This window comes from Galeopterus variegatus, unplaced genomic scaffold (assembly GCF_000696425.1).
Source record: "Galeopterus variegatus unplaced genomic scaffold, G_variegatus-3.0.2 Scaffold948, whole genome shotgun sequence".
Lineage (NCBI taxonomy): Eukaryota > Metazoa > Chordata > Mammalia > Dermoptera > Cynocephalidae > Galeopterus > Galeopterus variegatus.
The window spans coordinates 56,219-71,617 of record NW_007727059.1 but is presented as its reverse complement, the minus strand read 5'-3'; the positions used below and the strand labels follow the sequence as shown (position 1 = coordinate 71,617).

Sequence of the window (15,399 nt, the reverse complement as noted above, 5' to 3'; positions counted from 1 at the left end):
TATTAAAAAATACAGCAGGTGGAGAGTGGGGGACTGGGGAGATGTTGGTCAAAGGAAATGAAATTTCCGTTAGAACAAATAAGTTCAAGAGACCTATTGTACATCATGGTGATTATAGTTAATAACAATACATTGTATACTTGAAAATTGCCAAGAGACTACAGATTGTAAGTATTCTCAAATATATGAGGAAATGCATTGGTAAATAGCTTGATTTAGCTCTCTGTTCTGCCATTTTCTGCCATGTGAGATCTCAGCATTGCTGTAAAGCTACCACCAAGGAAGACCCTCACCAGATGTGTTCCCTGGACTTTGGACTTCCCAGCCTCTGAAACTGCTGCCGGATTGGAAGCTGGAGGGAGAGTCAGATCATGGCAGAAGAAGGAGGGAAGCAAACGTGGAAACAGATTCTGGATTGAAAGTCCAAACAAGAAGCACGACAAGTCCTTAAACAGGGAGCTCAACCACAAAGTCAAAAGCATCAGGACTGGAAATCCTTAGGGATTTTTTTTTTTTAATTAACTAAAATCTATATTTTGCTCGGATTTCCTTGTTTTTTACCTAGCATATTTTTCCATGCCGGGATTCCACCCAGAATACCATGTGACACTTAGTCATCATGTCTCCTTGGACTCCGCTTGGCTATGACAGTTTTTGATGATGACCTTGACAGTTTTGAGGGATATGGGTCAGGTATTTTGTAGAATGTCTCTCAACTGGGATTTTTCTAATGTTTTTCTGATGATTAGTGCTATGAATGTTTGTGTACCCCCAAAATTCATACGTTGAAACTTAATCCCCAGTGTGATGGTATTGAGTGGTGGGGCCTTTTGGGGGTTCCATCCTCACGAATGGGATTAGTGACCTTATAAAAGAAGCTGAAGGAAATATGTTCACCCCTTTCATCATGTGAGGACACACAGAAGGTGTCATCTATGAACCACAATGCCAGTGCTCCTCAGCCCTCACTGAATCTGCTGCCACCTTGGCCTTGGACTTCCCAGCTTCCAGAACTGTGAACAATAAGTTTCTGTGGTTTATAAATTACCTAGTCTAAGGTATTTTGTTACAGCTGCCCAAACAGACTGAGACAATTAGACTGGGGTTATGAGTTTGGGGAGGAAGATCAGAGAAGTAAATCATCATTTTACCACTTTATATCAAGGGCACGACTCTAACGATGAGTCGGCCCTGTTGATGCTAACCTTGGCCACCTGGTTGAGGTACTACCTGTTGTTTCCCCACTGTAAAGTTACTCCACTCCCCTCCCTTCCCATATGGTACCCTTTGGAAGGAAGTCACTATGCACAGCCCACACTTATAGGATATGGAGTTACACACACTTCCTTGAGAGCAGGGTATGATATTATTTTTACAATTAGAAAAAAATATTTGCACATTGAAAGATTAAGAGGATCACATGCCAGTGGAGCAAAAATCAGAACGTCTTGTGTGTCCCAGCTAGAACTGGAGGTGTGGAAGGGGTCAGCTACCCAGCTATACAGAGGCAGAAACAAAATCTGAGTGTTCAAGTCCAAGGGTCAACCTGGCTTCAGAAGCCAAAGACACCAAAAAAACAAAACCAAAAATCTGGGCACAGAAGCTAGGCAAAGGTTCAGCCAGTTGGAATACTTCCCCCAGGCACTGGTTTTTATTCTCTCCAGCATCTCTTTTGAACACTCGGCTCTTCCCCCTCGGGTGGTCTTTGTTTGTGGGGCCTGGGGCAAATGTGTGGCCTCCTATATCATTTGAGTCCTCTTTGTTTATTCAGCATACCCACCATCCACCAGGCAATGTTCCAGGAGCTAGGCATAGAGAAATGAGACATCCATGCTAGTGGGGAAGACAGATGGCATGCAGAAAGACAAACAACATCATTTGGGTTGACAGGCCTACAAAAAGAATGAAATATAGTTATGGGCTAGAAAGTGATTTATTGGGGGCTCCCTCAGATAGCAGGGTCAAGGAACACCTCTCTGAGAAAGCAGCATTTGAGCTGACAATGAATGGCACGTAGGAGTTGGCCTGGGGGGATGGAAGGAAAGATTGCTACAGGCAGATGGAACAGCACGTGCAGAAGCCCTGAGATAGGAACAAGCTTCATGTTCAAGAACAAAGAGAAGGCTGATGCGGGTGGGTCAAAATGAGAAAGAGAGGAGTGTTATGAGATGGAGAGACAGGAAAGGATGATACAAGACCTACAAGCTGTGGTGAAAAGTTTGGATTCTCGTCCCAGTGGTCAGCTACGTACGGAAGGACTTTAAGTGGCGGAGAGATTTGACTGGACTGTAAAAGTCAGTGTGTCTCCCATGACAGAGTGCACTGTTAGGGAAGACCAGCCTCCTGCTGTTGCCTCAAGAGAATTGTAGAGGTGTTCCATGCGTAATAACACGCGCAAAGTGCTTAGTTCAGGGCCTGGAACATAGCAAGTATGCAATAAATGCAATAAAAGAAATGCAATAAGAGCAATAAATAAATGCACTACTGCGGTTGCACACACACACACACACACACACACACACAAAGCTTGATGTAGCCATTCCACAGTGTATACATATATCAAACACCATGTTGTACATAATAAATATACAACTTTTACTTGTTGCTTAAAAGAACAGAATAGAGAACATATCAGATATATCAGGAGGCATTGCACATAATCAGGGAAAGGATTAGTCATGAAACTTGTTTCAATAAACAATGTAAAATATATTTCTTACTGAAGGATGGGTTCATTGGCCTAGACCAATAAATAATTTAAAAATAAATAATAAATAATAAATAATTTAAAGTAGAAGATCCTCTTCTTCAAGCAGAATGTTTTTTTGAAAACCCAATATATTAAAGAGCCCCTCTGCTTGAAGTGGGAAGGACTTGAACCCCAGCCCACCCTAGCAAAGTAACCTGGAGACACAGCTAATGCAGCTTCTTGGGTTCCAGGCTCTCAGCAAACATTTACTGAATGTCTACTATGTATCAGACATTGTGTTGGTACAGGGGCTACAAGACATGGTTCATGCCCTTATGCGGAAAGCAGACCAGCAAATCAAGTCTGCACAAAACTATTGTAAAGAAATCCAATGCAGAGGTGAAGACTAAACCAGACTCAGGAATGGTATTCCAGAGACAGGTGAACTCAGTTTGAAGAACTAGTATGAACTGATTTGACAAAAAGGGGAAGGAAGTACATTCCAGTAAGAACATCCAAAGATGTGGAAGATCAGAAATGGATTCATTCACAACTGAAGAAAAGGATGCTCATGAGCAAGTGGAAAGAAACAAGGTCTGAGAAGTTGGCAGAAACCACACATGCACAGCCTTTTACAGCGAGCTAGGGAATATGCACCACACCCTCAAAATCCCAGGCAGCCACTGGATTTAAAGCAAGTGAGTGATGGCACAAATTCTAGAATTAGAAAAATCACTTTGATAGCAGTGATAGAGAACACGCAGGAGACAGAAAGAAAAGATAGGAGGCTACTGTCACACTGCAGCTGAAAAAGAATGCAAGCTTGAACTAATACAGTAAGTAGCCTAGACAGCAGGAGGTCATTTGGTGAGACACTAAGAAGCCAGAACTCATGAGAGGCAGATGCTGATCAGATATAAGTGGTGAGGGCCGGCCCGGTGGCGCACTGGAGAGTGCGCCGCTTGGGAGTGCGGCGGCGCTCCCGCCGAGGGTTCGGATCCCATGTGGAGACCGGTTCCCGCTCACTGGCTGAGCGAGACAGAAAGAAAAGATAGGAGGCTACTGTCACACTGCAGCTGAAAAAGAATGCAAGCTTGAACTAATACAGTAAGTAGCCTAGACAGCAGGAGGTCATTTGGTGAGACACTAAGAAGCCAGAACTCATGAGAGGCAGATGCTGATCAGATATAAGTGGTGAGGGCCGGCCCGGTGGCGCACTGGAGAGTGCGCCGCTTGGGAGTGCGGCGGCGCTCCCGCCGAGGGTTCGGATCCCATGTGGAGACTGGTTCCCGCTCGCTGGCTGAGCGCAGTGCGGGCGCGACACCAAGGGTTGCGATCCCGTTGCCGGTCAGTAAAAAAAGACAAAAAAAGGAAAAAAAAAAAAAGATGTAAGTGGTGAAATGCAGAACAAAGAGAAGTATAAAGTACTGTCTCAATTTCTGGGTTAGGCAATTGATTAACTGGTAGTACCACTCACTTCTTTCAGGAAACAAAGCATAAGTTTCAGGCACAGGAGAAGATATGCTTAGGATTGAAAATGCTGTTTATGGTGCATAAAGAACATTCAAGTGAATAAGCTCAACTGTCAGATAGGTAGGTCTATGACATAATACAGAGTTCTATAATAAATAATGACATTTGGCAACATATAAGGGTCAGTTAGAGCCATGAGTGTTAAAACAAAAAGTGTTTCTCTATTCACTAAACTTCTGACACCAAGCATGTAGGGGGTTTTCCCCACACCAAGCAATTCTCCAAATCTCTGAGAACACTGAGTGTCCTACAATTTAATCCAATTCTGACGCTAACTAACTAGAGTTAGCTCAGACCCCAGGTGAAGGACCACTGGTAATTTTCTATAATGGCTCACAGAACTTAGGAAAAGACTTTATTTACTATTACTGTTTTATTACAAGCACTATTATAAAGGATACAGATGATCAGCCAGATGAAGAGGTATACAAGGCAAGGTGTGGAAGGGCCCCAGCACAGGAGCTTCTCTCCCAGAGGAGTTGGGGGTTTATCACTCTCCTGGCACGTGAATACATTCACCAACCCAGAAACTCTCTGAAGCCCATCGGTTGAGGGTTTTATGGAAGTCCCATTACATAGGCTATGACTGACTCCATCGGTGGCCACTGGTAAATGACTCAGTCTCCTGCCCCTCTCCCCTTCCTGGAGATCAGGTTGGGGAGTGGGATGAAAGTTCCAATCCTCTAATCACATGGTTGGTTCCTCTGGCAATCAACCCCATCCTGAAGCTATCTGGGGTTTTCAGGTACCAGTCATCTTACTAACATATAAAAAGATGCTCATCACTCTGGAGATTCCAAAGTCTTAGAAGCACTAGTCAGGAACTAAAATGTTTTGTCAGGGACGAAGACTAAATTTTATAACAAAAGATACTCCTATCACTCACAAAGTTACAAAAGTCTTAGAAGCACAGAGCCAGGAACCAGGGACAGAGACTAAATATGTATTTCTTATTATGGCACAGGTGTGGACCATGCCATCTGGAGTAAAGAGAAAGGAGTGAGAAGTGAGAAGGCTGGCAGAGGAACAAACGCTTCAATGTGGCCAGAAGAGGAAGAGTAGCCGAAGGAGTGTAGCCAGAGAGACAGAAGGAATGGAGGAGGATGGCATCATAGAAAGAGAAGGAAAAGCGTGTTTCATTAAGAAAAGAACTGTCAACAAATCAAATGCCTCAAAGATAAGTAAAGTGAAAAGAAATATACAGTGAATCCAAAGAAAACAGACAAAGCAAACTCTAAGGCAAGAGACATTACTAGAAGTAATAAAGGACATCTTTTATATTCCTTTTATTTTTTATTGAAATATAGTTGATTGTACATACCTATGTGGTACAGAGTTGAATATCAAAATTTGTGTGCAATGTGTGATGCTCAAATAAGAATAACTAGTGTATTCAACATTATATAACATAGTTATTTTTTGTGGCCCTTTACCAGTTCCTCACTTATCCCCCCTTCCTACCTCTTGTAACCTCAATTCTCTGTTCCCTCCTCTTGAAAGTTCAACTTATCATTGTGATTATTTCTTTCATTTATTTGTTTATTTTTTAGCTCCCACTTATGAGTGAGGACATGTGGTATTTCTCTTTCTGTGCCTGGCTTATTCCATTTAACACAATTTTCCCTAAGTTTATCTAAGTTGCTGCAAATGGCAGTATTTCATCTCTTTTTTATGGCAGAGTGGTATTCCATTGTGTAAATGTACCATATTTTCTTCATTCAGTCTTCCAGTGATGGACATTTAGTTTGGTTCCAATGCTTGGCTATTGTGAATAGAGCTGCGATAAACATGGGAGTGCAGATATCCCTATGACATGATGATTTCCATTCAATAGAGGACATTTCTTAATGATAAAGCGGCTAATTCACCAGGGATATATCCCAATTTAAAATCTGTATGTATCTAATAATATAGCTTCAAAATATATGAAGCAAAAATTAATAAATCTAGAGGAAGAAATATAGAAATCCATAACTACAGTAAAAATCTTTAATACACCGCTCTCAACAGGTTAAAGAATAAACAAACAAAAACCAATACAGATAAGATTTGAACAAAACAAGAAACCTGAGCTGACCTATAGAGGACATTACCCCTAACAGTAACAAAATACATGTTCTTTTTAAATGCATTTGTATTATGTATCAAGAGCCACAACAAATTTCAAGAGTCGAAATTATTGACTGAATATCCTCTATCACAGTGAAATGAAACTATAAATAAGAAAAAGATAATAGAAAATACCCAGCTTCTAGGGAATTAAGCAATACAGCAGTCAATATACAGTCAACACACAAAATTCAGTTGTATTTCTATACACTAACAATGAACAATCTAAAAATAATATTAGGAACATAATTCCATTTACAACAGCATCAAAAAAAAAAAAAACTTAGGCAATAAACATAACCAAGGAGGTGAAAGACTTGTACAATGAATACTACAAAACACTGCTAAAAAAAATTAAAGAAAAGAAATAAATGGAAACACATTGCATGTTCATGGATTAGAAGACTACTGTTAAGATATCAATACTACCCAAAGCAATCTATGGATTCAATGCAATCCCTATCAAAATCCAAATGACATTTTTTTTTCTTTTTTCTTTTTTGCAAATATAGAAAAATCCACCTTAAAATTTATATGGAATTTCAAGGGATCCCAAATAGCCAAAACAATCTTGAAAAAGAAGAGCAAAACTGAATGACTAACAACTTCCTGATGTCAAAACTTACTATAAAGCAACAGTAATCAAAACAGTATGGTACTGGCATAAAGACAGACATATTGACCAATGGAATAGAGTAGAGAGTCCCAAAATAAACCCTCAAATATATGGTCAAATGGTTTTTGACAAGATTACTAAGAACATTCAATAGGGAAAGAAAAGTCTTTTGAACAAATGGTGCTGGGAAAATAATATCCACATGCAAAAGAATGAAGTTGGACCTTTACCTAACACCATATAAAAAACTTAATTCAAGGGCCGGCCCAGTGGCGCACTTGGTAGAATGTGGCGCTTGGGAGTGCGGTGGTGCTCCCACCGAGGGTTCGGATCCCATATAGAGACCGGTCCACTCACTGGTTGAGCGCGGTGTGGGCGTGACACAGAGGGTTGCGATCCCATTGCCAGTCATGAAAAAAGACAAAAAGGAAAAAAAAAAAAAAAACTTAATTCAAAATGGATCAAAGGCCCAACTGTAAAACCTAAAACAATAAAATTTTTAGAAGAAAACATAGGACAAATGCTTTATGACTTTTTTTATGCTTTTATGCTTTTTTTTTTTGGATTTGGAAATGATTTTTGGATATGACACCAAAGACAAAGGCAACAAAAAAAAATAGACAAAGTGAACTTCATGAAAAATTTTAAAGGTTGTGCATCAAAGAACTATCAATATAATGAAAAGGCAATCCACAGAATGGGAGAAAATATTTGCAAATCACATATCTGATAAGGGATTAATATTCAGAATATATAGAGAACTCCTAAAACTCAACAACAAAAAACAAACAAGCCAATTCAAAAATGATAAATGGCTTGAAGAGATATATCTCCAAAGAAGATGTACCAGATGGTTAATAAGCACATCAGGAGATGCCCAACACCACTAAAATATAGGGAAATCATTAGGGAAATGTATTTCAAAACTGGAATGAGATACTACCTCATGCCCATTAAGATGGCTACTATCAAAAAACAGAAAATAATTGTTGGGAAGGCTATGGAGTAATTGGAACATTTGTGTACTGTTGGTGAGAAGATAAAATGGTACAGCTACTGTGGAAAACAACATGAGCATTCCTCAAAAAATTAAAAACAGACTTACTATTTCATAAAGCAATTCCACCTCAGGGTATATATCCCAAACAATTAAAAGCAGGGTCTTGAAGAGATATTTGTACATACATGTTCACAATAGCAACTCAACTGTCCATCAACAGATAAATGGATAAGCAAAATTTGATATATTTGTACAATAAAATATCATCCAGCCTTAAATAGGAAGGAAATTCTGACACGCTATTCCATGGATGAACCTTGAGGACATTATTCTAAGTGAAATAAGCCAGTCACGAAAAGAAAAATATTGTGAAATTTGATAAGGAATATCTATAAAAATCCTATAGCAAATACTAAACTCAACGGTGGACTGTTGCAAGCTCTGACCCACGAGATCAAGGACAAAACAAAAAATGCCTACTATATCACCACTTCTATTCAGCACTTAACTGGACATCCTAACCAGTGCAATAAAGCAAGAAAACAGACAAAAAGCAGCATAAATATAGGGAAAAAAACTGTCATTATTTGCAGACAGTGCAAATATGTATATAGATAATCCAAAAGAATCTACAGATAATTATTCAAGTTAATGTTTCCCCCCACACACTGGGGTTTAATGTTTTTCCCAAAGGACAAGTTCAGTGAACATTTCACCAAGAGTGTTGGTCAATATATCTAGGCAGGAATCTAGATGCTTTTGTTGAGCAGTATTCTTGCCCTCAGAGTCTATCAGAGAAGACAGACTGAAAAAGAAAACAAAGCTGTTCCAACAGAAAGAGATGCACATGCTATCTGAGCAGAGAAGTGAGAATTCTGTATTTGCCAACAGGTTAAGGACATGCTTCACAGAGAAGGAAACATTTCAATTGTAACTTGAGTACTGAATAGAAGCCTTTGAGTCAAGACTTCTATCTTTATTTATTGTTTTTTTTTTTTGTCTTTTTCCGTGTCCAGCAACGGATCGCAACCCTCAGTGTTGCCCCCGTACCGGACCGGGGACCGGCAACGGGATCGCAACCCTCGGTGCTGCTCCCGCGCCTCGCTCAGCCAGTGAGCGGGAACCGGTCTGTATGTGGGATCCGAACCCTCAGGCGGGAGCGCCGCCACGCTTCCCAAGCGGCGCACTATCCAGTGCGCCACCGGGCCGGCCCAAGACTTCTATCTTTAATAGAGAGTGCAATATGTATAAATAGTCCTTCACTCTCAATATAAAACAAAGTTTGTATTGTTCATACTTTTCCAGTTCCTTGAGGTGTAATGTTAGGTTGTTTATTTGGGATCTTTCAACTTTTTTGATGTAAGCCCTTATGGAAATAATCTTTCCTCAGTACTGCTTTTGCAGTATCTTATGGGTTTTGGTATGTTCTGATTGTATTTTCATTTCTTCCAAAGAATTTTTTAATTTCCTGCTTTATTTCTTCTTTGACTCATTGGTTGTCCAGGAGCATGTTGTTTAATATTCATGTTTGTATGGTTTCCAAAGTTTTGCTTGTTATTGATGTCTAGTTTTATTGCTTTGTGGTCTGAAAAATACTTGATGTGAATTCAATCTTTTAAAATTTGTTGAGACTTCATTTGTGCCTTAATATGTAGCTTATCCTGGAGAATGATCCATGTTCAGATGAGAAGAATGAGTATTCTGCAGCTATTCAATGAAATGTTCTGTAAATGTCTCTCAAGTCCATTTAGTCTAAAGTGCTGTTTAAATCCAATATTTCTGTGCTAATGTTTTGGTCTAGATGATCTGGCCAGTGCTGAGAGAGGGGTGTTGAAGTCCCCAACTATTATTGTATGGGGTCTATTTCTCCCTTCAGATCCAATAACATTTGCTTTATATATCTGGGTGCTCCAATGTTGGGTGCATATATATTTAAGATGGTTTTATCTTCTTGATACATTGATTCCTTTATCATTACATGATGTCCTTTTTTGTCTCTTTTTATAGTTCTTGGTTTAAAGCCAATCTGAATTTATACAAGTATAGCAACTCCTGCTTGGTTTTGGTTTCCATTTAATCTATGTATGTCTGTATTAGTCAGGGTCCCCCAGAGAGACAAAATCAACAGGACATGTTATAAATATGTGAGAGGAGATTTATTAGAGGAATTAGCTCATGCAGTTGTGAAAAGAAGTCCCACAACAAGCTGTATGTAAACTGGATGCTGGTTGTGGAGGATACCAACATTAATAAAGCAAATGTAGTTTTAGCAAGGCCTAAGCCCTTTAGTTTAAGGAATCACCTAACTGTTTAGAATTGCACACAGAAATGCTAAGCTTGAGAAAAGCAGAAAACTTTCCCAGGACTAAAGTCTCTGTGGTAGATAAAAAAAAAAAAAAAAAATTGTAACACAGCAAAAATGCTTCCTATAAAGGCAGTTGTCCTTGGCACAGCTAAACCTAATGATTGTTGCCGTGACAAATATCTCATTGTTCTTTTTGTAACCACCTATGTTCCTTTTCTGTAACTTTCTTGCCTGGAGAATAAAAACAGAGAGAAAACCTCGCTTGGGATTATTTCCCTGGGAATTCTTCTCTCTTGAGGGATTTGCCTGGAATTAACCCACTCTGGGCCTCTCACTGCTCTGGAGAAATGGGCTTTGAGTAATCCTTTGTGTCTCCATCACCCTGGGAGAGGAGACACTGGTTACATGGCTCAGTCCAAGTCTAAAGGCCTCAAAACCAGAGAAGCCAATGGTGTCCTGCGTATAAGTCCTGGAACCCCGAAACTAAAGAGGCTCAAGCTCTGGTATCTGCAGACAGGAGAGAAGAGTGAATCCTAGCTCCAGCAAGGATTTTTTCTCCATTTTGTTGTTGTTGTTGTCATTCTCTTGGGGCCCTCAGTGGATTGGATGGTTCCTGCCCATATTGAAAGTGAATCTTTCTCATCCAGTCCACTCAGTCTCTCATTCTAATCTCTTCTGGAAACACCTTCAGGGACACACCTAAAAAGATCGCTTTACCAGGTTTCTCAGCATTCCTTTATTTAATTAAATTGACACCTAGAATTAACCTTCACGAGTCCACCCCTTGTCAACTTGGTGTCTATACTTATCTCCTTAAATTATACCTTATCTTCAAATGGGAAAATAATGTCATAATTTCATCTAACATGATGCCACTATCCTGTGTACAACCAAAAACACGTTAATACTTTTCCCAGAAGAGGAGGTAAAGTCCTTAGATGATATTTAACCTTCTCCTGATATCCCATGACTTAAACACAAACACTATGATGTAAAGTTAACAATTATTTAAATGCTGATATAAAATCAATAAGTCCCACGGTACATGATAAAGAATAAGAGGAATAAAAACAAAGACAATTGCTTAATATATGTACAGTATATATACATAGAGACATTCTTAACACAATAAGGACAAGTACAACCCTCATTTTTGTAACTGGTTATGTGATCAAAGCTGGTACTTAAAACTACCTTCTTCTACTACCTATTCTGTATTCCCTTTGCCTTCAACGAGCATCTCAGCTGGTTGTGGTTCTTTACATGGCACACTGACCCAAACCTTCATCCCTGAAGAGTCTGGGCCATTCGTAGTCTTGCCTGGTTTTGATTGTTACAGTTTTCTAGTGACCTTAATCACAAGGCATGGAATACATCTCCTGTATTCCAGACATAATCTTCCTTACCTCCATTGTGAAGTAGTAGTCCAACTTCCCCTTAATAGTCTGTCTGGGTCAATCACTCCAGTTAACACCGTAACTCCTTTCTTAGCCTGTTGACTCAGAAGCATGATGAGCCCAAAGTGGCCAGGTGGTAGCCTTAATTAATTTCCAGCTCAATGGGATCATTTTCGTGCCTCCTGATGGAAGCATACCTCCCTCTGGAAGCAGGCCCTCTAGACAAGCAGAACATAAGTTGTGGAAACAGGAAGCAAAAATTTTGCTAGTGGGTCACTAGGAGTAATGGTGAGTGGTGCCACTTCCATTTTCCACCCCTTGATTCCTGGACCTATGCGGGGGCGCCTCCCACTCATAAGATTAAAGCCTGATAAAGATCGTTTAATGAAACACAGTGTTTGCAGGGCCTCATTGTGAAGGGATGATGGCAAGGCCTCATCGTGGGAGAAGATGCCAGCGTTCCACCCTGATATTCTGGAGCTCTGTGTGCTTGTTATGCTTTATTATATTTTATTCTTTGCTGCCTCATAACTATCGCTCTGGGAGACTTGCAAGTAGGATTCAAAATTATACTAAAATATTTAATCATACTAATGATACTTATGATTATGGATTTTCAGGAGATGGCTTATGGCAGTGGGGCCCAGAAGGGGACAACGAACCTATGTAGGCATTCGTCTTGTCTGGTGCCTGAGAGTTTGGCCTGGCTGCTTGGAAGGAGTTAATGTACAATCTTTTGTTTTACAATAGAAGTAGAAGTTAAGTTGTAAGCAAGTTAATTTTTAGAGTGTTTATTTAGGAATAAAGAATAGTTAGATGTAGGTGTGAATCAAGTTTTAATAACGTCATAGAAAGTCTATTGTACCATGGATGTAGTTTTGGTAATGATTGCAAGTGATGAAAAGTGATGATTATATGGGACCAGTGGGTTGTAACGTTCTTGCTCAAAGGAAAGGACATTGTAATTGTCTTTTCTGGGAATAAACTGTAATGCTATTTTTCTTAGAACATATGTCACTTACAAAGAGATATTATGATATTGTTCATTGATTATTAAATAAGAAAGAAAAGTATAAAAGTCTGATGCTTGCTTCAATAAATTGTCAGCATTCAGCAGATCCCTTGAGTCTGTGTGTTTGTTGTCCCAGCATTCAGCAGATCCTTTGAGTCTGTGTGTTAGCTGTCCGCTCCATCGCCGACGCTGCCCTTCCTCCCTTTTGGGGGATCCCTTACCAGTGGGGACCTTTACAATCTCTGTGCTGGGGCTGGTCCCCGGCAGACCTATGAATCCTGGCTATGGGAGAAACAGTACAATATATTGGGCACTGATTTAGAGCATATACAGTCTTATGGAGAACCTTCCCCAGCCCTGCAGGGTATTATCATTGAGCTGGTACTGTAAACTGCAACTTCAAAAGGCCATTCCACTATTCTATCATACTGGCTGCTTCAGGATGACGAGAAACATGGTAAGACCAGTACATTCCATGAGCATGAGCCCATTGCCACAGTTCTTGGCTGTGAAGTGAGTTCCTTGGTCAGAAGCAATGCTGTGTGGAATGCCATGATGGTGTATAAGGCATTCCGTGAGTCCACGGATGGTAGTTTTGGCAGAAACATTTCATGCTGGAAAAGCAAATCCATGTCCAGAGCAACTGTCTATTCCCTTAAGGACAAGATTCAGCCCCTTCCATGATGGAAGTGCTCCAATATAATCAACCTGCCAACAGGTAGCTGACTGATCACCCCAGGGAATGGTGCCATATTGGGGGCTTGGTGTTGGTCTCTACTGCTGGAAGATTGGGCACTCAGTGGTTGCCATAGTCAGGTTGGCCTTGGTGAGTGGTAGTCCATGATGCTGAGCCCATGCACAACCTCCATCCCTGCAACCATGGCCACTTTGCTCATGAGCCCACTGGGTGATGACAGGGGTGGCTGGAGATAGAGGCTGACTAGTAGCCACAGAATAGGCCATTCTATTCACCTGATTATTAAAATCCTCCTCTGCTGAGGTCACCACTTGATGGGCATTCACATGGGAAATAAATATCTTTACATCCTTTACCAACTCAGAGAAGTCTATCCACATACCTCTTCCCCAAATTTCCTTCTCATCAATTTTCCAATCATGTTCCTTCTGAGTCCTTGGCCATCTGGCCAAACCATTGGCTACAGCTCATGAATTGGTATATAATTGCACATTTGGCCATTTCTTCTTCCAAGCAAAGTGCACAACCAGGTGTACTGCCCCATTGAGAAGATTTCTCTTCACCACCGTCTTTCAGGGATGTCCCCAAAAGAGGCTGTAATGCCGCAGATGTCCACTTTCAGGTGGTGCCTGTATATTTTGCAGAGCCATCTGTAAACAAAGTCCTACTATTCTCTTCCTCTGTCAACTGATCTTAGGGAACTCTCCATGAGGCTATAGGTGCAGGGTGGGGGAGAGAAGGCAGTGCAGCAGAAGCAGGAACCATGGGCATTTGGGCCACTTCTTCATGTAACTCACTTGTGCCTTCAGGACCTGCTTGGACCTGATCACATATATACCATTTCCATTTGATGATGGAATGCTGCCGTGCACACTCAACCTTATGGCTTACTGGGTCAGATAACACCCAGTTCATAATGGACAGCTCAGGTTGCACAGTAACTTGGTGGATCATAGTCAAGCATTCAGTTTCTACTAAGGCCCAGTAGCAGGCCAAGAACTATTTCTCAAAAGGAGAGTAGTTATCTGTGGATGATGGCAGGGCTTTGCTCTAAAATCCTACAGGTCTCACTGTGATTCACCTATGTGGCTTGTCAAAGGCTCCAAACAGAATCCCTATCTGCCACTGACACCTCAAAGACCATTGGGTCTGCCGGATCATATGGCCCCAGGGGCAGATCAGCTTGCACAGCAGCCTGGACCTGTTGCAGAGACTTCTCCTGATCCAAGCCTCACTCAAAACTAGCAGCCTGTTGGGTCACTCAGTGTATGGGCCAGAGTAACACACCCAAATGAGGAGTAAGTTGCCTCGAAAACCCAAATAGTCCCACTAGGCATGTGCCTCTTTCTTGGTTGTAGTAGGGGCCAGATGCAACAACTTATCCTTCACCTTAGACGGTATATCTTGACATGCCCCATGCCATTGAACTCCTAGAAATGTAACCAAGTTAGGAGGCCCCTGGATGTTAGTCAGATTTATTTCCCACCCTCTGACATGCAATGTCTTACCAATAAGTCCAGAGTAGTTGCTACTTCATGCTCACTAGGTCCAATCAGCATAATGTTATCAATGCAGTGGACCAATGTAATGTAAGGAAAGGCAATCAATATCTCTGTGGACTAAACTGTAACATACAGCTGAAGAGTTGATATACCCCTGAGGTAGTACAGTGAAGGTGTATTGCTGGCCTTGCCAGCTGAGAGCAAACTGCTTCTCGTAGGCTTTATGGACAGGGATGGAGAAAAAGGCATTTGCCAGATCAATAGCTGCATACCAGGTACCCAGAGACATGTTAATTTGTTCAAGCAATGAAACCATGTCTACTACAGTAACTGTAATAGGAATCACCACTTGGATAAGTTTATGATAATCCACTGTCAATCTGTATTCTGTTTGCTAGTATTTTAGGGAGGGCTTTTGCATCTATATTCATCAAGGATATCAGCCTGTAGTTTTCTTTTTTGGTTATATCTTTACCTGGTTTTGGTATCAGGATGATGTTTGCTTCATAGAATGAGTTTGGGAGATTTGCGTCTGTTTC

At 40.7% G+C, this 15,399-nt stretch overlaps 1 protein-coding gene across 1 annotated transcript in view; it reads right to left on the bottom strand.

Moving 5' to 3' along the window:
• The window catches only part of IFT88 (intraflagellar transport 88), a gene marked incomplete at its 5' end in the record, with an annotated part of 115,937 nt that overhangs the window by 68,507 nt on the left and 32,031 nt on the right, over window positions 1-15,399 (bottom strand). The gene's annotated exons all lie outside the window — the stretch shown is intronic.